Source organism: Macrosteles quadrilineatus, unplaced genomic scaffold (genome assembly GCF_028750875.1).
Source record: "Macrosteles quadrilineatus isolate MER2022 unplaced genomic scaffold, UCM_ALF_1.0 Scaffold_2__2_contigs__length_208266976, whole genome shotgun sequence".
Taxonomy (NCBI): Eukaryota; Metazoa; Arthropoda; class Insecta; order Hemiptera; family Cicadellidae; genus Macrosteles; species Macrosteles quadrilineatus.
In genome coordinates, this window is record NW_026542595.1 from 81,361,932 (window position 1) to 81,385,424 (window position 23,493).

The following is a 23,493-nucleotide window of genomic DNA, read 5'->3' on the forward strand; positions in this document are numbered from 1 at the left end:
CTACAATATATCAGTGATTTTTTTTCAAGTACACAGGGAAGTTGCTTGAGAAACTGTGACTTACCATTCGGTTCTGGCGAAGAAGTATGTGACTTGATGTTTAATGGTAATGTTGACTCCGGTCATTATAGCGTTATAAAACTTTATCATTAACCCCAGGGTGTGAAAAGTACAAAAAGAAAAAGAAAAGGTAATCATTAACCGGGCGTAAAGAGACATACCGAACGAAAAAAATTTTAGAGAACCATCGAACTAAAAAGGTAACGAGCGGTGTTGGTGTTAAATGTGCTCTGGGAGTCCCTACAAAAAAATACCAACTCTTTTGAATTGGGGTCGTTAGATTGGATTTGTCACTACTTCAAATCTATGAATTTCGAGTCAGAACAGACTAACTGGGACACAAAAATGTTTTAGTTTTCCTGCCAAGTGATCTGAAGGAACGTGGTAATTGAGTTTAAGTTTGAGTATGGAATGTGAAATAATACCCATATCAGAGGACGGAAACTTATTGTTTTGATCAATATAATTTATTCTCTATAGCCACCAGAACAATCATAGTGAAATCCGCTTGCAAGTTGTACAGATAATTGCTAATGATTGGTAAACATACAAACATTTTCTCGTAAGTGATTAATCTTACTCAAGATCAGTGTTCGACGTCCAAATTTTACCTTCTCGAGATGGCGAGTACGCTGGGATATTTGGAACTACAATTTATCAGTGAACTCCCTAACTATATTTTTTCGAGTATGGCTACACAAGGAAGTTGCTTGAGAAACTGTGACTTACGATTTCGGTTCTGGCGAAGAAGTATCTGACTTGATGTTTAATGGCAATGTTGACTCGGGTCATTATAGCGTTATAAAACTTTACCATTAACCCTAGGATGTGAAAAGTACAAAAATAAAAATAAAAGGTAATCATTAACCGGGCGTAAAGAGACATACAGAACGAAAAAAACATGTAGAGAACCATCGAACTAAAAAGGTAAAGAGCAGTGGTGGTGTTAAATGTGCTCTGGAAGTCCCTTCTAAAAATACCATTTTTTTTAAATTGGGGCCGTTAGATTGGATTTGTAAGTACTGCAAATCTATGAATTTTGAGTCAGAACAGACTAACTGGGACACAAATATTTTGTCCTTATGTTTTCACAAGGGGAAGGTAAAATGAACTCCTTATCAACATTGTGAGTTGATGGAAAATCTTATCAACAGCGACTATAAAAAAGTATTAAGGGTCAAAAGAGACAAAAAACTATTTGAGTAAAATATAATACAAATCTGCATTTGAAATGGCCAGTTCTAAGTCTCACTTGAATCAACATCTTTCTGGTAGTGGTAGTCTACATAGTTTTAAAATCCACGACTCCTTTTCCATAAAATTGGACCGTTAAAACCCTCTAACATTGAACAAAGTATGCCCAACTTTATATAAACGACGTAAACACAGCGTTAACTCACAGTATGGGTCAAAGATTCGTGAAATGCGACCAACTGCTGATGCGTGATTTACATGTAGGCTAAGTGACTATCTTTATTCCATACAACAAATGTAATGAAAAAAAAAAGGAATATAGGAATATATTTGAGCAAATTATCTAAATAGCATAAATAGCTGCTTATTAGGTTATCAGCTTTGCCCAGTTCGTATATTATTTATTTTTCAAATGAAACTCGAATTAATATAAAACATTCATTTGGTTAAAATAATATATCGGTTTGATTAACATAAAATAGTTTATACAGGCAAACTATCAGTTCTATTTCATGTAAAAAATTTAACAACCCCTAAATAAAATACAAAGATAAACAGTATTTGTTAATTATTATTTCTTTTATTGCTGACAATATTCTCGTGGCGGAGCACGGGCGGTTAACTAGTACTTATTTAATACGCAAGCAGGAATTTTGTGACAATTACTCCTCCGAAACTACTGAACCGATTGACATGTTTTTGGTGTCATTGGAAAGAGCGTAACGTGAAGTTGTGCAGGAAACTTTCTTTTTATTGAAATAATTAGAGAGTGAGGCCCTGGGGCCCTTTAAAGTTTCGTATTTCTCCATAAGATTAACATGGGAAACAAAAATTGTTTTTAAACTCCAGCTGTTGTCAGAAATTAAATATTAATAATTGGTCTCCATGGAAGCATGAGAAAATTCACAATGTTTTCATTTTCTTTGACATTTAAATGTAAACAACCAGAACTGTCAAATTCCTATTTCACAATTTTAGACAGCTGATAAAAAAAAACAACTATGTGGTAGGTTTATTTAATCTTAAACTTTATGATAGATTATTATACATCTATTTCAATAATTATGAAACAAATTTTTCCCGTTGCGAAGCAAAAATTAATAGTTAGAAGAAGAACATATATTAATTGTAAACAGTCAATGTGTAAATTATCTATGTTGTATTACAAATGTGTATAGTTTTTGATGGTGGTTTGTGTTTATATAAGTTATTAGTTATAATTTTTATTTTAAGGATTTGGCATATGACTAAGCCTATGATAAATAACACGATTTCATATTTCTGGCAGTTTTTTGCCTAACTCTGTCCTGTAGAGTTGAAAGTAGCCTACACCTTATTGTCTACAAATTGGCTGAATAACTTAGGTACGGTACTTAATAAAAGCTGACAGCCTTTTTACGTTGACCTTAAATTGTAAGCTTACCTTTTTCCGTCCATAGGCAGTTTGATTGTTAAAAATTCACCCTTTAAAATGGAAAAGGGCTGTTATGTAAATTGTAAGTTTTTCCATTGGTTGATAATCTTTTAGTTGGCTCTTTTGCTCTTTTAAAATCATTGGAAATTATGACTGTTATAAGTTTTCAACCACGTAATTTGTTTGTAAATAACTCCTGTACCTCTTTGCAATTGCTCGATTTCGAGCAACATGTACACTAGTACTTATTTAATACGCAAGCAAGTTTTTTGTGACAATTACTCCACCGAAACTACTGAACCGATTGACATGTTTTTGGTGTCATTGGAAAGAGGGTAACGTGAAGTTGTGCAGGAAACTTTCATTTTAGGGAAATAATGAGAGATTGAGGCTCTGGAGCCCTTTAAAGTTTCGTATTTCTCCATAAGGATGATATGGGAGATAATTTTTATTTACAGAAACATATGTTTGTTACTTGAAAATAGTCAAAGTCTACTACATAATAATTTCTGTGTATTATGACTCTAAATGTATACCTACTACATTTCAATCAAGGATTGTGTACCTTAAGGTTTACCCATAATGGATCTTACTACTTTATTTTAATGCTGGGAATAGTAAAATTTAGTGGAGAATAAGTTACCATGATTTAGAAAACTTTACTATAATAATTTATGTATTTAAATCACAAATCTTTGACATTATTAATTTATTTGAAACTAAACAGCTGATCGACAAATCAAACAAATCATCTACTTCATGTGAATAATGTTATTACACAAACATAGTTTTTTTTTACCAATATCTTGATTCTTTTTTACTTGTGGGTGTATTTTGAGTTTGCAGTTATGAAAGTACCAAGCCAAGTAACTTTTATCTAATTTTCTTTATAAACTAACAGTATTAATTAATTACTATATGAACTTGACAAGTCAGGTAATTAATTGTCAGTATACCAAGTAGAAGAAGAGTGAGTCCTCGAAAACAGACGAAGGCAGAGACACCCATCTATAAAATCCAACTGAGTGTTTAAATATAGAGGTCAGTGGATTGCCAAGACACACATTAGACTAATAAAAGGGGGCAGTAGATTTATTGATGAGGAATATTGATACATCAAAAAGTGCCTCATTAATGGCACAAGGCTTCATGTGATCAGAATGGTTAACAACTTAATATAATGTAAAGTCTTAACTGGAACAAGTGAGTGGGGACATATTTTGATTTCGAGGATAAAAATTAACCGTCTGAAACAAACTTACCTTTTAAAATGGAAAGATGCTAATTTCTGTTACCTTTGGCATTTGCAGCGCTGTTCTTACCCAGACCAATTTCAGTCATGAGCAACTATATTATATGTTGTTTTAAGTAAGGCTACATCTTTTAATAGGATATGCATATTCGTTACGGAAAACTCTGACCAGGGTAATCTTCCTGAAAGTAACTTTAAGGCTAAAACCGTAGTACAGTATTCATGGAAGTGCTTTTGTGATAAAAATATTGTTTTTTTTAGTGTTTATTTTTAAAAGTTTGTTTTCTTTAAGCAGCATTTTTATGACCCTCAAAATATGCTACATAGGCCTATTGGTTTGATATGATAAAATGTTTTGTTAAATGGGTTTTAAAAATCGTTAAAAAATAACTACCCTACAACCTTGCTCGCTGCCTATAACATACTTGAACTTGAACACTTATTAATTTACTAAATATAATACACATACAGCTAGAAAATGACTGGACTGCTTCCATTTTAAGGCTTTATTATTACTGTATTTAATTTTCGACGTCGGGTCAATATATAATACGATGAATTTGTTTTCTAAATTCATTTGTTATTTTGCGGGGCATTGAGCCACACAGGTTCACTAGTTTTTTTAAATAGTCTATTTATTTTTGTTGTAAATGATCTATATTGTCTTGTTCATAATGGTCTGTTATGTAGTTTTCGTTGTTAATAGTCTATTTATAATTGTTTTTGTTGTTAAATTGTCTATTTATATTGGTTTTCGTGCAACATGCCTGTATAGCTGTTACGTTCTGTAAATCATGTATAGTTATTCATCAAAACTGTGTTGTTATCGTATTTCATATTATTTATTATTATTTCATATTTGTTATAATATTTAATTATTGATCTCACATAACTATTTCACTTTAAGTCACATTTAATTTTTATCAATCTCAACTCAACTCTCTTGTAAAATGGCGTTTGCCGTGCATGTAATAAATAAATAAATTTGTTAATCAATATGGTTTAAACTAGGTTGAAAACTTTTGGTAATTATCTTTTTACAGACTTGTTATTTTGTATTATCACTCTTTTTAGCGAATTTCCCATATAGGGAATAAGCTATTACCGGGACCGATTTTTTTTTTCGTTTTGAGGTCCCTAGAGGCCAAAAACACCATCCGTTCAAATTCATATATATATATATATATATTTATACATATATATATATATATATATATATATATGTGTGTGTGTGTCCGTCAGCACGATAACTCGAGCAAAAATGATCCGATTTTGATGAAATTTGGTACAAACGTGTAAACGTACGTTTATTCGAACGAGTTCGCGATCCAGCATGATCGGACCATGGGAACGGGGTTTACGGGGGGTTTTATGGGGTAAAAATAGGTTTTTCCCATTTTTGACTCAAAAAACATAAAATTTAGCAATTTCTTTCCAAACCATTTTGTAGAGCTTAAAAAAACAAATAATTTAGTATATTGAAGCGTTATTATGCGCCTAATGGTTACGGAGAAAATACCAAAAAATTGTACATTTAAAATTCCCATGTTATTCTTATGGAGAATAAGTAAACTGTTGTAGTTTGCTTGTTTGTGAACATATTTTGATCAAATTTGGAAAATGTTTTTATTTCTTACTAACTATTCACATTTTACAAAAAAAAAAAACAAAACAGTTTTACCCTCCCTGATGCTGCAAACCTAAGTACTTGTTAAACTAATTCTATTTAAATCAAGAATAAATGCTATATTTTTAAGTAGACATTTCAGTGTAAATCCAATCAGTCAAATGGAAATTCGCTTAGTCTGCAGGTTTGCTGCGGCGGGGGTATTTTAAATATGGCTGATCTTAAATCAAAATCATTATTCTTATTTTATTCAAAATTAATACTCTTGAATGTAATTATAATTTACGACATATTTTTTTTAACTACGGTTACGCACCGAAAGGTCTTAGATCTAAAATACCTCTCAGTCCAGATTGTTCTACACCCAACTGCCTAAATTAATTCAAACCTAAATCAAACTGGGAACCTGACACCCTTCCTCCTGACCATGTAGTAGAACAATTCATTAATACTGTAATCTCTAACATTATTGACCCTAAATTCGAATCCTCAATACATTCCAAGGATAATCTTACGAGAAATGAAAGATAAGCTATACGTTTATTGGAAGAAAATAATTCTATCATAATTTTAAAAACAGATAAAGCCAACACTACAGTAATCTTGAATCGTGAAAATTATATAAAAGCCGCAGAAAGACATATTAATGATTCTGAATTCTAAAAAAAAAAAAAAAATCCAAATGACCCACCCAAAATGTTCAATGAAGACATTTCTACTTTTTGCAAAAATATGGACTAAGTCTCGGGAAACTATAAAACCTTTAAGCCCTCTTAAACCAAGATCACCAATTTTTGTTCTTTTACCCAAAGTTCACAGAGCTACTCGACAACCACCTGGAAGATCTTATGTTTGCTGATAGAGTGAAGATAATAAAGTGTGTTTTAATAAAAATTTTGTAGCTTGGTTGATAAAATTGCCAAGATTGATCAAAACATTATAAACAATAAAATTACAACAATTTACTTATTCATCAGTAAGAATAACATGAACATTTTACATTTACAGTTTGTTGAAAATTTCTCCGAAACCATTTGGGAGTTTCGGATCAACAACGCTTCAATAAATGATTTATAATTATTTGTTTTTAAACTGTACAAAATGGTTTTAAAAAAAATTACATAACATGGTTTTTCGTTAAATATTAATATTAACAAAACATTTGGTTTGATTTAATAATATTATCAATTCAATTATCCATTGGGAAATCAACACATTACATGTTAAACGTGTGTTGTTGTTCTTGCATTACCGCATCTCAACCATCAAATTAAATTATGCCTCATTGGGTATCTCGTTGTATAACGGGGTGGAAAAATCGTTCATACGAAGGTTTTTAGTGGAATGGTTTTGCGTAATTTATCAAAGAGACTGGACTCAACCTTTTCATTATTTTTTTTTATGTTGAAACAAACAGAACTCTTTGGAGGACTGGATGAAAATAATCAAATAAGGTATTATGCTGCTAATATCGTGGCCTTAATTGTTTCTTATTTGATAGTTTGTTTAAAACCAGGAATCAGGGATGTCATACCATACATGCCGCCATTCTCTGTAACGTTTTACCAACAAAATAATTAATTGTGCTGTAGTTTTGCTTGCAGGATCAATAATCATGTTACAAATGAAAGGAGGAATTTGCAGTGAAACGAAAGAAAAACAAGAAATACAACCCTATTGTTCGAAAGAATATAAAATACAGTAGAAAAACCCCTAAAACTGCTAACACCACTGAATACAAGATCTGCAATGCAAAACTCAAACAACAAGATTAACCTCCCTTAATGGTAAGTTTTAATACCAAAAGTGTTGAACCTTCAAACGGCAAAAGTGTTCCTCTTGAGAATTTTTAGAGAGCGGTAGTTTTGATACATGATGTGATACATCGTGTAGTTCTTCTCTTTAAATTGGCGATCCAGATTAAAAAAATATTAAAGAAAATAAAGAAATTGGCTAGGTTGGATCACTTGACCTTACAGCATGTCGCTTCTCCTCTGATTTAGTCAGCATTGGAGCTGTTGTCTGCCGCTCAGCCACACTGCATGCAAGATGAGATGCAAATGGCGAAATTTTCTGCTAATGTTACTGTTCATAATTAGGTGCTACCTACGGTAATAGCTACTTTACTATAGAGAAATTCGCTAAAAGCAGCTGTTAACAGGAGACACAATTCTGTTTGTTTCCTGAAAAGGACTACGGTGGTAAATACCTCAACACTCCTGATTTCGATGAAATTACATTTTATAATAGAAAAGCTAAATTGCTCAGAGCTCTTAATCCAAAATGAAATTGAGAGAAAAGAATTGGAATAAGTAATGGGGTCAAAGTACATCTGAGCTGTGGGCAAAAAAAAGAAAAATATATATAACAGACTCAAATTTTGGGGAAATTTACAAGCTCCGACAGTCCACGTGAGTTCACGTGAGAAAATAATGAAACAAGTGCACTGCTTCGCTATTCAGACTGATCATGTGTTTGTGTTGCATGTGTGCATTTTCTCTCCATTCCCTAATAAAAGATGGAAAAAAGGAAATAAAAATGAAAAGAAAAAAAACAATCTGTACAACTTGGATCATAAAATATGGGCGTATTCTTGTAATACATATATTTTTTTCATTGCAAAATAAAAACTGAATATGCAGGTGTCAATTTTAGGTTTCTAGTTGACTGCCAAAGTAGGGTGCAGTAGAATAATGTTAAATCAAAAACCATACATACAGTGATTTATAAGTAAGTACGATGGGTTTAAAATGTGATAAAAATTGATTACAACTTAAAAAGAGCAGTCGGAATACAATTTTATTGTAAAATTGGATGCTGAATGCTTCAAGCGTAGTCTTGGTACGTTAAATTATCTTCGTTTACGTTTCAATACAATCACTAAATAGTGTTCTAATTGCTCTACACTCCAAACGAAACTCTACCAATTCAAATTGCTTTAGGATTTAATATGGATGAATACATAATCAAAGTTAGATTGCTCGTGGTTTATATATCACCAGCGTGTAAACCACAGAAACCATTACTGAACCTGAGATCAATACCACCACACACTGCGTTAAATAATTTCGAAATCCGGGGCGTTGTTCATTACCAAACAGTTGTGTGCCATTACTACTGCCATAAATTGTTAAAATTCAGATTGACACTTTACCAATTTTAGATTCTTTGGATGAACATAAAGAGCATATCAATTAAAATTTTATGTGAATAATACAGAATAAAGTCTTCTTTATTCCTGTTGGAAACAAATGTGAGTCGTAGACAATATGCAGAGGCACGTATTAATTTCACTCGGTTAAAAAACTCCACTAAAGTCTCTGAAAATAAACTTAACCAACAAACCTAAAATCTTTTGTTTCAAACAAGAAAAAGACAGTAAAAGTGTCAAATGTCAATTACACAATATGTTCTGTAAAAGAACGAAACTCAAGTGCAATATTCAGTATTTCATTGAATAGAAAATAACAAATAAAAAACCGTTTGGTTTTGTTTTCATGCATTTTAAATTTCAAATTAGTAACATGATTCTAATAGCTCCTCTTGTGACTCGAATTGGTGGCCTGTTATTATGTGTACTAATAAAGACACGCACTGGGAAAAATTTGGAACTATTTTTTTATTGAATAACTTAAAGTCAACTCAATTATATAATTTCTGATGTCTTGTAATATATGTTGACAAGACTGACTCAGGGATGACACTTATCTTATCTGACCTATTTTCTGACAGTCTGCACTGTCAGCTCTTGTATTAGTTAATCCATATTCAACATGTAATCCTTTTCATTCCCTAATGAATATGTAAAATAGCTTTTAGATTGTTTAAGAACTAGCATGTAATAATTTGCTGAAGTTGTGTGTGTTTCATCTCTTTCCCCCTCTAAATTTCAGATAGTGCCAGTAAACTGTCGAAGTACTTTAGCTAAAATGTTGTGTGTTATTTCCTCCTAATGCTAGTGGGAAGAAGATTAGGATTCAACAGCTACGGGGAATCTCCTCCACCCTCTTCTAGAGAAGACTCGCCACCTCAAAGACTGCCTCAGAGTCCGTCCCTTGTGGTCAACTCACTCATTACACTTCAATGTATCACTAGACAACTTCAACTACTCAACGAACTCTAAAGTCAAGTAACTGTGTGTTTACTCCTCTGGTTTATTGGTATTATTTTGACATGTATTGAACATTCAAGTGTGAATGTATATTTCTTTTTCAATCAAATTTTCCCACTTTCTCCTTTGAACTCGCCTCCAACAGAAACAGACACCTAATGTAACCCTCAGGTTATAAAAAATTTCAAGCCAATGCTGTAAACTAGATAAGAAACTCAAAGAAATCAGTATCATACCAGTGTTCGGAAGGCTATCAGTGTTTCCTAGATATTTATGTTTTGAAATATTTATAGCTTTAAAATTTCCCAAGACACATTTATTAGATTATAAAAATAGAAACAAGAGAATTGGCCTGCCAAGAAAGATACCTGACAAGTGCTATCATTACGACTTGCAACTATGCACGGTGCTGTGTGAAAAAAAAAATTGTAAAACCAGTGTCACACAGGGTCTGAGGAGGTTTTTGGGATCTCGATTTTCATGCTAACCACGATAACAAAGAATTATTTTTCGGACTGCCTGACATTATTGTCTTATTCTTTCCACCTTAAATTAGTTAAATTGTATAAATTAATACAATTATAGATCATAAACTCGCCTTTGGCTCGCTTGGAGGCCCCCTAGCTGTTAGTCGTCATTAGTAGTTAAGAGTTATGTTGTAACAAAGCTGTCAGTGGAACAGTCAATATTACGTTATATAATACTATTTCACGAATATATTTTAGGGGGCTGGCAAGTTAATATCAAGCACCAACTTAAAGAACCCCTTATAAAAAAAATCTATTATAAAGTTGCGGTAAGAGAATATGTTAGTAAAGTATTTTTACAACTGAGTTAATTTTAAAGCAATGAATTTTAAAGTAGAAATTAGGATTTTACTTAATATATTCCTCCTAGGGTCTTTCACTGGGTTTCGCATAGAGATCACGCTGCAAACTAAAAATCCGAGGTAGTTTTATGTTAATTATACATTAAATATTGATGTGGTTTAACACATTTAACACTAATTATTGGACATATTTAAGGTAAAACTTTGCAAAATGTGTTTTGGTCGTTGTTTCTATTCATTGAATAGTCATTAACCGAACTTTAAACCGAGTTTTCAATGAACTTACGTAAGAACAAAAGGAGCTTAGAGTTCAATCAATCTTTGACCCTAGCTAACTTTGATGCAAATACAAAGTGAAAGCTTCCCTCCAAACGTCCACATTCACCATCAAAATGCTTTGATTTGAACTTGGTTTAATTCACTTCCAGTCTTCTATTTCATTATACGTTTTAAAACTTAAATATAAATAATATGAAATATATAAATTTAATAAAAGTTTGTAATTTATAAGAGAAATAAGGTGCAATGATTAACTTTTTGCATGTTACTCCTCCAATCAATCATCATTGAATCTGAGAACTGAAAGGAAAAAATGAAAAGAAAAATTACTCTTTAAATCTGTACAATAAATCGCATATACAAATTTAAACACCACTTCTCTCCGTACACATACTTTAACTCTTGACCTTCACCAGCTTTTGTGACATTAAACTTTAGCTTCCTTTCTCAAACTTACCTATACCATTGATTTGGAATATCAAATACTTTTAATACTCTTAATAATTTTTATATGAAATGGCAACCATAAGAAAGTAGGTATTTTAAGCCAAGTATGAATGGAGATGACTGTAGGATGAGTAGTGCGATCTTGTAGTCTTGTTACTGACCAAGGTCAACATATTCCTTAGACAGGACTGTTAATTAATATCCTATACAGCCAATGGAATATCCTATATAGCCAATGGCATCTAAGGTACATAACCTAATTAAATATATATATCTAAGTTGTATCAACAATAATTAATCTCCGGGTATATTTTTACACATCACCGTTTAGTCGAGTAAATCCGTACGATAACGCTAAAAAATTGCTTTAAATTGTTTTATTGGTTATTTTGACTTGGAATTATGTGTATTTTCCAGGAAAAAAAGTCTAATGAAATCGGAGTCTCGGAAGTCCAAAAATCAAGATGGCGTCCAAGATTTTGGTCAAATGTGTCCGTTAGCACAATAACTCAAGCAAAAATGATCCGAATTCGATGAAATTTGGCACAAACATGTAAACCTACATTTATTTGAACGAGTTCGCGAACCAGCGTGATCGGACCATGGGAACAGTTGTTAATGGGGGGTTTTATGGGGTAAAAATTGGTCTTCCCCATTTTTGACCCTAAAAACGTAAAATTTTGCAATTTATTTCGAAACCATTTTAAGGCTCAGAAAAAAAAACAATTTAGTACATTGAAGCGTTGTCATGGGCCTAATACCTATTTACGGAGAAAATTAAAAAAAATTTAAATTTAAAATTCCTATGTTATTCTTACGGAGAATAAGAAAACTTGCTGTAGTTAGCCTGCATATGAATATATTTTTATCAAATTTGGAAAATGCATTTGTTTTATACCAAAATATTTAAAATTTTACTAAAAACACTTTTTACCCTCCCTGTCACAGCAAACCGAAGTACTAGTTAAAGTAGTGCTATTTAAATAGGGAATAAATGCGATATTTTTAATGTGAAATTTTAGTGTAAATTCAATCAGGCAATTTGAAATTCGCTTAGGGTGCAGGTTTGCTGCGGCGGGGGTATTTTAATTTATGACTATTTTTTGCTTGAAAAATCCAATAATAGGTCTTAAAATAAATATCACAAGCTTGCTAAAATTCAACATACATATTTTATTTACTTAAATAAATATCTATAAATCTTTAGCCCAAAAGGATTTTTTGAGATAAGAATAGGCTTGTATAATATAGTCACACTTTCTTGTGGTTGGTAGTACAACATTATACAAATAATAATTCAAAATTTTCATCAAGTTGTACACTGTTATGATCACTTTACGAACTGTCACATTGTTCTCCAAGCTGTAGTACAAGGTAACCCATACTTTGTTGCAGGAGCATTGCAAATTCTTGCAGCCAGTAGAGTATTTGCAGTGATGGGTCATCGAGTCGTTTTTATTGCTTATTTTTTTCAGCAGAGCATCTCAACATTATTTTCTTTACATTAATTGAAAAAAAAAACTCTTCAAATGAATAATAGTTCTTTTCTTTTTTTAGCAGTTGATTCACTAGATTTATGAAATAATTTTGGTTTATTTTACTTTTTAATTTGGTAGGAAAATAATTCAAAAATTTTGATCCCATAAAGGTTTCCTTTTTTTAGTTTTTTCATAGAAGCTGAGATTGATAAATTTATATAAATTTTATTTCTAGTTTCATATGGATGGACATTTTTTCTAATTTCCAAATTTTGTTTTAAAATTCAGGGACAAATTCATAGATATATTTCTGACTTACTACCGCGAAATGGGGAGTTGCCTTCATAATAATTAATAATAATTTTAACCTTTACATACATTTGGTTCTCAAAATGGAAACTATAACAGAATTCGTAAGATTACAAAACAAATCTTCATTTTAAACTAGAAAAGATGTGCAATGTTTGGCAGTATGATTTCAGCTCTGATTCGTCGTTCTCCGGGCTCAGGCCAAACCGTGTGCACTTTTCTATTTGTTATGTTGTGTTATTGATTTTATCATTATTTTAAAATTGTATTTCATTGACTTATTAGAAGCAACTAATATACGACTCCAACGGAAGGAAAACCAAGATATAAAAAAGAAACACTGTTAATTTTAAGTAACATAAAATTGATAATTTTAAAAACATATTTCGAATATTTGTCTTTTTATATATGGTTTTTTATTGAAGTCTAAATTAGGGGCTATGGCCCCTACAGGCCACTAGTTATAGTAAATATTTATTGACCAGACAGTCAAAATGTGTAATATTGAAAATTGATTTTTTACAGTCATCATTTGTAAGTATAGATTCTTATAGCATTTTTAGAGTTTCAGACCTGTATCTAAATTTTTTGGGCGTTCCTTCATAGATTGCCAGACCATAAGACAAAATATTTTTATTTTTAAATGTCCAGGTTACATTAGTGACACTGGCCTAATGTAACCTGGTACTATTTTTACGGGGTAAAAATGGGATTTTCCCATTTTTCACTGTAAAAAGTTGCAATTTATTTCCAAACCATTTTCTTCAAAATGATCTCTTCAGATCATAAAAACAAATTATTTAGTATACAGAAGCGTTGTTGTATGCCTAACGGTTACGGAGAAAATAAAAAAGTGTACATTTAAAATGGCCATGTTATTCTTATGGAGAATAAATAAAGTGTTAAAGCTTGCTTGTCTATGGAAATATTTTAGTGAAATTTGGAAATTTTGGCCATATTGAAAAAAACCCTATTTCCGAGACTCCGATTTTATTAGACTTTTAGTACCATTATTCCACATACTTATTGGAAATGAAAACCATCAAAACATATTTTAAAGCAATTTTTTTTAAGGTTAAGGGGTTTTATTTCATATCTTGACTAGACTAAATTTGATCTAAATAACTGTAAACATTAACAACAATACGACTGGAATCATATGAAGTCAAAAAAACATCTGATTAACAGCAGTATTGCCAAAATAAACCTGTAAACATTATACATATAATTTTTTTATAAACTACTTGTGAACTATTACAAAATAAAAGAATTGAATGAGCGTAAAAAAAGTATTGAAACAAATTCTATTACTTGACTCAACACAGAATTCGCTTATGACAAATATGTGTGTGTTTGTATCTGTGGAGACGATACAGGCCACGATGAATTGTTATCCAAGCGTACCAATTAACAATTAAGATATGGTAATTTTCAGAATTTCCATAAGAATGACATAGTTTTTTTATAATTATCCCACCACCACTTAAAATAATTTAATGATTAAAAATACTAAATTGCATGTATTTTTTAAGGATTTACAACATGGGTATAGCACAGACTAGAGATAAAAAGTTGTGTCCCCTATAGTGACCAATATTGAAATAAGTTATTTACTACTAACAACTTAAGACATATTTTTACCTATTTTCAACCCCATACAACACGTTTACTGTATATTATGTATCTTAAAACATGAATAGTTTATAGATAATACAGTTTCAAAGGTTTGTACCAAATTCGGTCTAAATTGGAGGTTAAGAAGAAAATTAACAGGGAAAATAGTAAGGTTTATTATTTTTCAAATTTTTGGGCCCCATATTGGGAAAACCCGATTTCCGAGACTCCGATTTTATTAGACTTTTAGTACGTAATTTAATATACTTTTTGGAAATGAAAACCATCAAAAAACCTTTTAGAGCAATTTTTTTAAGGTTAAGGGTTTTTTTTCATATATTGACTAGACTAGTTACCCTTTGTGGGGGAAATCAACATATTAAATTCTTTTATTATATTAAAAACGTACTGTGTATGAAAAATCAATAGCCTTTAAAGTAGACAATTTAGTAAAGTTTAAGCGTGTTACTAACCAGAAATGATGGATCTGGCAAAAAACTCAAGTATCAAGAGAGGAAGGATAATTATAATTGATTATTGTAAAAACAATTTAGATTTAAGTTAAAAATTAACATTTCAATAATTTTGAACTAGAAGATGGATAAGAATAAAGTGTATATTGTACTATCTATTAGTTCAGGATTTTCCGTCTGGCTGGGTAGCTGAGTAATTTAAGTTCTCGCCTAACAGTCAAAAATTGAACTAATCGATCCTCAATAAATTCAGTAACTTTTTTAAGGTTTGGAACTGGACCCAGCTATTCTTGATCAGTATGCTTTAAATAGACGATTCTACCTAATAAAGCAGCTGATCTTAAAAAGTAACCAAGCTACAAAAATCTTACACTCTATTCCACACTCATCATACTGGGGTTGAAATACGCACCTGTTAATGTGAACGGGCAAATGCAGGGTTAAAAGAGGCCGCAAACCTCTTAAAAAAACCTATGTAGCATCCCCATTTCAATGATTGATAGTTGAAATAATATAACCAAATGGAAACAAAAAAAATATTTTAAATCTAAATTATCATATGCTAACAATATCAGATCACAATTACAAAACCTATATAACTAATTTTAGACCGTAACGTTAGAAATCTACAAACAGCGAGATGTAAGGTCTATCTTAAATAGTTACTGAAATATAATAAGCGATTTTGCAAAATACTGGATTTATCAACCCTTAAAAACTTTAGAGGGCTGTAGGAAAGAAGAAAGGGAGTAGGGGTGGGGGCTTTTGGCTAGATACTTGTCTTCATGACAGTAGTCAATAAGAAAAACCAGCCCGATAGTATTTTCTTTTTCCTATCGACCTGTTTTAGGAACAGATTGACTGGCCTACCTGCTTTATGGATAATAAGCAGTAAAAAAAATGAGAATGTTTGTCCTATTAACGTAAGAAACATTGTAAGAGAGATATAATAATGGTGTCATTATAATTAATAGAAAAAGATTATCTCGTGACATTTATAGATATTTATATAATATAAAATAAGTGTTAAAATCATTTAACATATCGAAGAATACACTTTTTTAAACAACATGTAGTAATAACATATAAGTAACTTAAAGAAAGTTTTCGCATTGACACATAACAAATGGTAAAATATATCTCTGTCAAAACATGTCTTGTCTGCGATTGAAATCTTAATTGAACATCTTCCGCAGTGGAAAGGGAAAGCGTCCGTTAAAAATACAGTCGTGGAATTGCGAAGTTTATTTTTCAGCTACATATTTCAAACAATTACGGTAAGTTTTTAAGATTTATTAGTCAATTTAGGTTATGAAAATGCACCTGTTTTTAACAGTCTCCTGAGATATACGCCATGATGGTCACCGCCGTATTTATTTTAAAAGTAAATACAAAAATCATACAGACGTAAAACGTTAAAAAGGGATGAGTTACACTGCCTTACTAAACATTATTTTAACATCAAAGTAAAAGCAAATAAGTTATAGCAAAGCTACGTAAAAGCGTAAAAATTTGAATTTCTATGTCAATGATGTGTTTATTGTGCAGTAAACATGCACTAAACACACTGAAAACCCAAAACTGCCTTATGCCTATTTATTTTTCGATTTGCATTGTGTTAAACAGTAAAAACATCTGATTTAAACTATAGAAATAAATTGTAAACAAACACTTGTGGGCGAATGGAAAACTGATAGAGAGCAAGGGTAAATTAGCTGATCGTTTTTCCCTTGCTCTAAATTAAAGATCAAAGCTTCGGAAAACAATTAATTTCTTTTACAGTATATTAGCTGTTATGTAAAAGAGACGCTGTCTGTATGGAGTGATAAAAAACCCATTAAATAATTTAAAATGTAGATTGCTTGGTAAACTAGGAAGAGAAACCCAAAAGGGATTTATCATTGTTAAAGCTATCCGGGGTCCGATCTGTTAATCATACTGTTAAATCTGAAACTAAAGTTGGACGTGACTCGAGGCTTTGCTTTTCAGAAATAAAACATTTTAACGATAATATTACGTAGGATTATTGTTACCAGTTGAGTTATGAAATATGGATCATCTGCTATTTGGTTTGTTTACATTATTGTTTAGTTTTTGTAAATAAATACTTTTTGGTGGAGTTTACTTAAAATGAGTTTAAATAATTAATTATTCTATATTGGCGACGAGAAAATGCCGAGGAAAACAGACCAGTCTCAGTATAGGAGTGTAATTGACTGTAGTAACATGTCTTGCATACAAGATAGAATGAGCAGATTTTCATTTAAAGAGTATAATAGTGAACAATTGTGGGAAGACTACATAGCTCGTTTTGAGTTGACCTGCAGAGTTAAGTTCTTACTGTGGCGGGAAATTCGAGCGGGCTTAGCAATCTCATTCGAATATTAAAGTTCTGGCTGTCACCGTTACAAAGAGCTCTCGACATCTCCATGTGCTCACTCTCGGCCTCTCTGGTGATCTCATTTTCCTTTTGCGCTGCAAAAATAGCCCGCCTGCTCCTCCAGTCTCCTCGGCGTATTCTTTGGAGGATTTCAGCTGTGATCTCATTTTTCCATTTGTGTTACAGTTTGTCTGTGTGTCCGAGCTGACAAGACGCAGATCCCCCAACGATCAAATGCTGAAGTGCCCCACCCTCGGCTGTGATGGGTCAGGACACATCACAGGCATTTGGTCTTCCCACCACACCCTCTCAGGGTGCCATCGGGCCTCTTTACCCAACTCCTTGTATCTGTTGACCTAATTTCTCCATATGTGTTAAGGTTTGTCTGTGAAGTGCCCCACCCTCGGCTGTGATGGGTCAGGACACATCACAGGCATTTGGTCTTCCCACCACACCCTCTCAGGGTGCCCTCGGGCCTTGTCACCCAACTCCTTGTATCTGTTGACCTAATTTCTCCATACGTGTTACAGTTTGTCTGTGAAGTGCCCCACCCTCGGCTGTGATGGGTCAGGACACATCACAGGCATTTGGTCTTCCCACCGCTCCCTCTCAGGGTGCCCCCGGGCCTTGTCACCCAACTCCTTGTATCAGTTGACCTAATTTCTCCATATGTGTTACAGTTTGTCTGTGATGTGCCTCGCCCTCGGCTGTAATGGGTCAGGACACATCACAGGCATTTGGTCTTCCCACCGCTCCCTCTCAGGGTGCCCCCGGGCCTTGTCACCCAACTCCTTGTATCTGTTGACCTAATTTCTCCATATGTGTTACAGGTGTCTGTGAAGTGCCCCACCCTCGGCTGTGATGGGTCAGGACACATCACAGGCATTTGGTCTTCCCACCGCTCCCTCTCAGGGTGCCCCCGGGCCTTGTCACCCAACTCCTTGTATCAGTTGACCTAATTTCTCCATATGTGTTACAGTTTGTCTGTGAAGTGCCTCGCCCTCGGCTGTGATGGGTCAGGACACATCACAGGCATTTGGTCTTCCCACCGCTCCCTCTCAGGGTGCCCCCGGGCCTTGTCACCCAACTCCTTGTATCTGTTGACCTAATTTCTCCATATGTGTTAAGGTTTGTCTGTGAAGTGCCCCACCCTCGGCTGTGATGGGTCAGGACACATCACAGGCATTTGGTCTTCCCACCACACCCTCTCAGGGTGCCCTCGGGCCTTGTCACCCAACTCCTTTTATCTGTTGACCTAATTTCTCCACATGTGTTACAGTTTGTCTGTGAAGTGCCTCACCCTCGGCTGTGATGGGTCAAGACACATCAAAGGCATTTAGTCTTCCCACCGCACCCTCTCAGGGTGCCCGCGGGCCTCTTTACCCAACTCCTTGTATCTGTTGACCTAATTTCTCCATATGTGTTAAGGTTTGTCTGTGAAGTGCCCCACCCTCGGCTGTGATGGGTCAGGACACATCACAGGCATTTGGTCTTCCCACCACACCCTCTCAGGGTGCCCTCGGGCCTTGTCACCCAACTCCTTGTATCTGTTGACCTAATTTCTCCATACGTGTTACAGTTTGTCTGTGATGTTCCTCGCCCTCGCAGAACTTGGGTGCGTTGCGTTCTCCAAAAATCTACAAAACAGAAACACTCGGTCTAAGGACTACGCCATCCGCCATCGCTCCGCTAAAGACGACGCCGCTCCCATCCTCTCGACTCATTTGGATAATTGGACTCAAGAGTTCAGACTAATCGGAATAGGTACCATCGTGACTACTCGGCTCAAAGTGACGAAGCATGGGAGCCCGCAGTGCACCTTAAGTCCTTCAAAATGTGCCAGACTAGCTGCTAGTGTTGAGTGAGGAGAGGGAAGAGGAAGTGGAAGGTGGAAGTGAGCTGAGAAAAAAAACTGAGGTCCAGCCTTTGATAACTTGATGACCAATGGAACTTGAAAATGTAGAGCTTCGTCAGATGCGAGGATACGTTGTATCGGTGTCAGTATGCTCTAGCCGCTGCCAAGAGAGTGTTGGACCACTCGAGGTTCCACATTACTGCCAAGACCTTACCCATCGCAATCATATGATGGAAATGTTTCACCGTCTATAGGAGATGGTGGACAACTATTCTGTCAAGGCCGCAGAAATTCTAAACTTGATGGAGGACAATATATAATTTTTTTTTATAATCCGCAAGCCCAGGCCCTAGTACAGGAGTTAGACTTGGGTCTGGAAGCCCTTGCTCAAATGCGAGTAATAATTATAAATGAGGAACTTCACCTGCACAGTCTATCGTAAACACTTATCTGATGCCCGAGGACAACCCGGGAGGTTACGATGGGAAGACCGAATGCCTATGATGTGTCCTGACCCGTCGCAGCCGAGGGTGAGGCACATCACAGACAAACTGTAACACGTATGGAGAAATTAGGTCAACTGATACAAGAAGTTGGGTGACAAGGACAGAGGGCACCCTGAGATGGTGCGGTGGGAAGACCAAATGCCTGTGATGTGTCCTGACCCGTCACAGCCGAGGGTGAGGCACTTCACAGACAAACTGTAACATATATGGAGAAATTAGGTCAACAGATACAAGGAGTTGGGTGACAAGGCCCGAGGGCACCCTGAGAGGGTGCGGTGGGAAGACCAAATGCCTTTGATGTGTCCTGACCCGTCACAGCCGAGGGTGAGGCACTTCACAGACAAACTGTAACACGTATGGAGAAATTAGGTCAACTGATACAAGAAGTTGGAAGACAAGGACAGAGGGCACCCTGAGAGGGTGCGGTGGGAAGACCAAGTGCCTGTGATGTGTTGTTAAATTACTATTCTTGGAGCAATTTGGATGAAACGGTGGATTATTTATGTCCAATTAGCAATAGCAAATATTTTTTCGAATGTTTGCTTGAATAATTTGCCGAATGTTTATTCAATCTTAAGAGCCTTATAAATGAAATCCCCTTTCCAGTGATGAGGCAATCCAATAGTTTTTGGTTTAAAGGATGCCTAGAGGCAACTTATTATTATTATTATTATTATTATTTGTTGTCATGAGAGCCGAAGCCCCCTGACTGCTTACCCGGTACCTATCCTACAGGACATACCCGGGCCCCATGATGTAGGCCGAAGCTTACGCATCAACCTTTAGCACATCATGGGCGGATGACTTAAGGTCATCAGGCTCGCCGGCTGCCGAAGCAGACCCTTCGGAAAGAGGGTTGCCCCTCAATCCTAACCAGGGATTCCGGCTGCTTGTTTAAGCGTCACTCCACCTGGGTTCCACTAGGTCGGAACCTAGAGGTCCATAGTAGAGCGCCCCGACGCATTTAGTGCAAGCAACACTCGGGACCTATCTCATCCCTGACAGGCAGAACCCGCCATCAATAGCCAGGAGGAAGGGGACCATCAGCACGCTGACGGGGGGAACCCCAACCTCCCATTTACACCGCTGCCCGATCGAGGCCTGACCCATTGCTGGGAACCAGAGATATCCAGAGCGATAGATCCCCAGATACCCCTGGCGGGCTCGGACCCAGCACCCGATCTACTTCGTTTGCCCGTCAGACCCAACATCACTGCCAGGCCATCAGGGTTTCCCAAAAGGAGGCAGGTATAGAAGTGGGACCCACCCGGATGAACCTATCCACCAGAGGTGGCGACACCCTTGACTCAATTGAGGTTCCGGGAAGAACCCCCCACACTCAAGATAACCATACCGTCCGTGCTCAGAGACAGGGATAGGTTTGCATAAGTACCTACAAACCGTTGCCCTCACACTGCGGAAAGTTACGTTGCCCTTGAGTGTCCCCGTGAGCTGCGGGTACTTGCCCGTTTTCACCTCCAGGAAAGGTTACTTCCAAAGTCGAGGATTTGCCCACTGAATGCTGGTCGCACACCACAAGCAGGCCGAAGCCCAAAGTACCACAGACACAGGTAGGTTAGAGATTATGATGTACTTCCATCTCTCCTAGAGCTAAACACCCCTCCATCCTGGATAAAGGAATGTCACTGGGACCCGATGCCCAGTCGACCATGTCTGTGGCCAACTTGAAATGCCGATACCAACACGGAGCATTTACCTCCCCTCTGGGGGCCCTAGAGGCAACTCGTTCCCCGGATAGTGAATGTTTAAGGAGAAAAGGGTTTTAGACAGCCACTTTTATACTTCGTCGATCTGATAAAGATTTTGTTGGCCAACATAGCTGAACCTTTACCTGATGCGAAACATGTTTTATGTGGTGTGACAACAGATATATACAAGTATGTACTATATATAATCTATATATCCACTGAAAATAACGTTTCCGTATCCATCTGTAGTTGTCCGTGAAAAAATATAACATACAGATGAGTATTTTGGTAGAAAATTTAAAATGATAAAATAATTTGGAGAACTAAAAAAAAAATAGCTTTAATAACTGGCGATATATCGACCTCAACTTAAGATCTGTATGAGTCATTCGGAAGGTACTCAAAGGCAGCACTGGGGTGCTTGTTTACTTACGTTCGCTTATATTAAAAATTACCCGTACAAAATTTACCCTGCGTGGGCATTCTATGGTTAACTGTGCATAATGATAGCTATTGCAGACAATCCTATACTCTAATACGAGCAATGTTTGCTTGTATGCATGTATGCTTGCTTGCACAAAGATCTCGGAAACGGCTCCGACGATTTTCTTCAAATGTTGTAAATAGTTTATATCTGGGCTAAAAACGAGTTTACTGCAGTTAGAACTGCCAACAAAAATCTAATTACGTAGAAAAATGAAACTGAAAAACACATTGTTTTGACATTAGTCTTATGGTTTGCTTAGTAACCATCTTGGCTGAATTAAATAACAAGGAAAAAGTAAACAAAAGACTTGTAAGTTGTCTGTCCACAGTACACTAGCAAATTAAAAATACAGTACAAAAGGAAAAACATCAGTTGTTACTATTGAGCAAAGATTATACTGAAGATTACTCGATACATTGTAGTCAAGGGTAGCAGTGTGGAATGTGGGATCTGTTTATGACGATTAGATTACGGTATCTGTAATCCTAAAATGCTATGTGAAGGGAGGGAAACAGGTCCGTGACGTAGGAAGTGATGACGGAAGTAGTAAAGGTGAGCAGTCTGGAGTGTGGGAACTTTTTATGACGATTAGATTAAAGTATCTACATTCCTAAAATGCTATGGGAAGGGAGGGAAAGCTCGGTCCCCAGGTACTGATAGTTAAAGAGATTAAAATCTGTATCCATTTTATTTCAGTTTGTATCATTATTGATGTTTGTAATTATGTTTTTGGATGTCCATCTGCAGCACATGCTTGATTCCCTGAATATCAGAAGAGGTCTTATCGGAAATGAGGACTTGTTTCCTAGCTACGAGCGCCATTGTTGGCTGCTCTACTAAGTAAGTGTAATAAATATTGCAGTTATTAGCTATAGCTAAATTTTATAAATTTAGAAATGCGTTAAAAATGATAATAATGTATATAATGTCAACTTAGGTCATAGTTCCAAATTTACTAAAAGATATTATTCGCAAGCATACAACAACTAATTACTATGAATCCTATCAATAATGTACAGTATTTTTCATAATCACATTATGTATCACAATAAAATTCCTAGTTCTCATTTTGTAAAATATAAATTAAGGAGTCGACCAAAGGAAACCCATCCATTGGTTTATTTGCCAGCTACACTCAAATAAACTACCCACATCACTTAGTAACACATTTATATGGGTGAAACAAAGAGCCAAACAGATTTGTCAGGTCCAATTGGTAAACAACTGAAAGAGTGTGAAAGCTGCCTATTGTGTCATTTGAAATAATTGAAACTGAAATACCTAGTGATGAAATATAATATTATGATGTAATGACAATATTTTACAGATAATCTCCTTTTCCATTGCAGAAGATGTTTTTGTAAAGTTTCACTCACAAACAAAGTAGCCTACGTTCCGACAGAGATATATACCACCATTTGTAAAGTTTTTTTTTGTGTTTTTTTTACAAACAAAACTTAAAACAACTT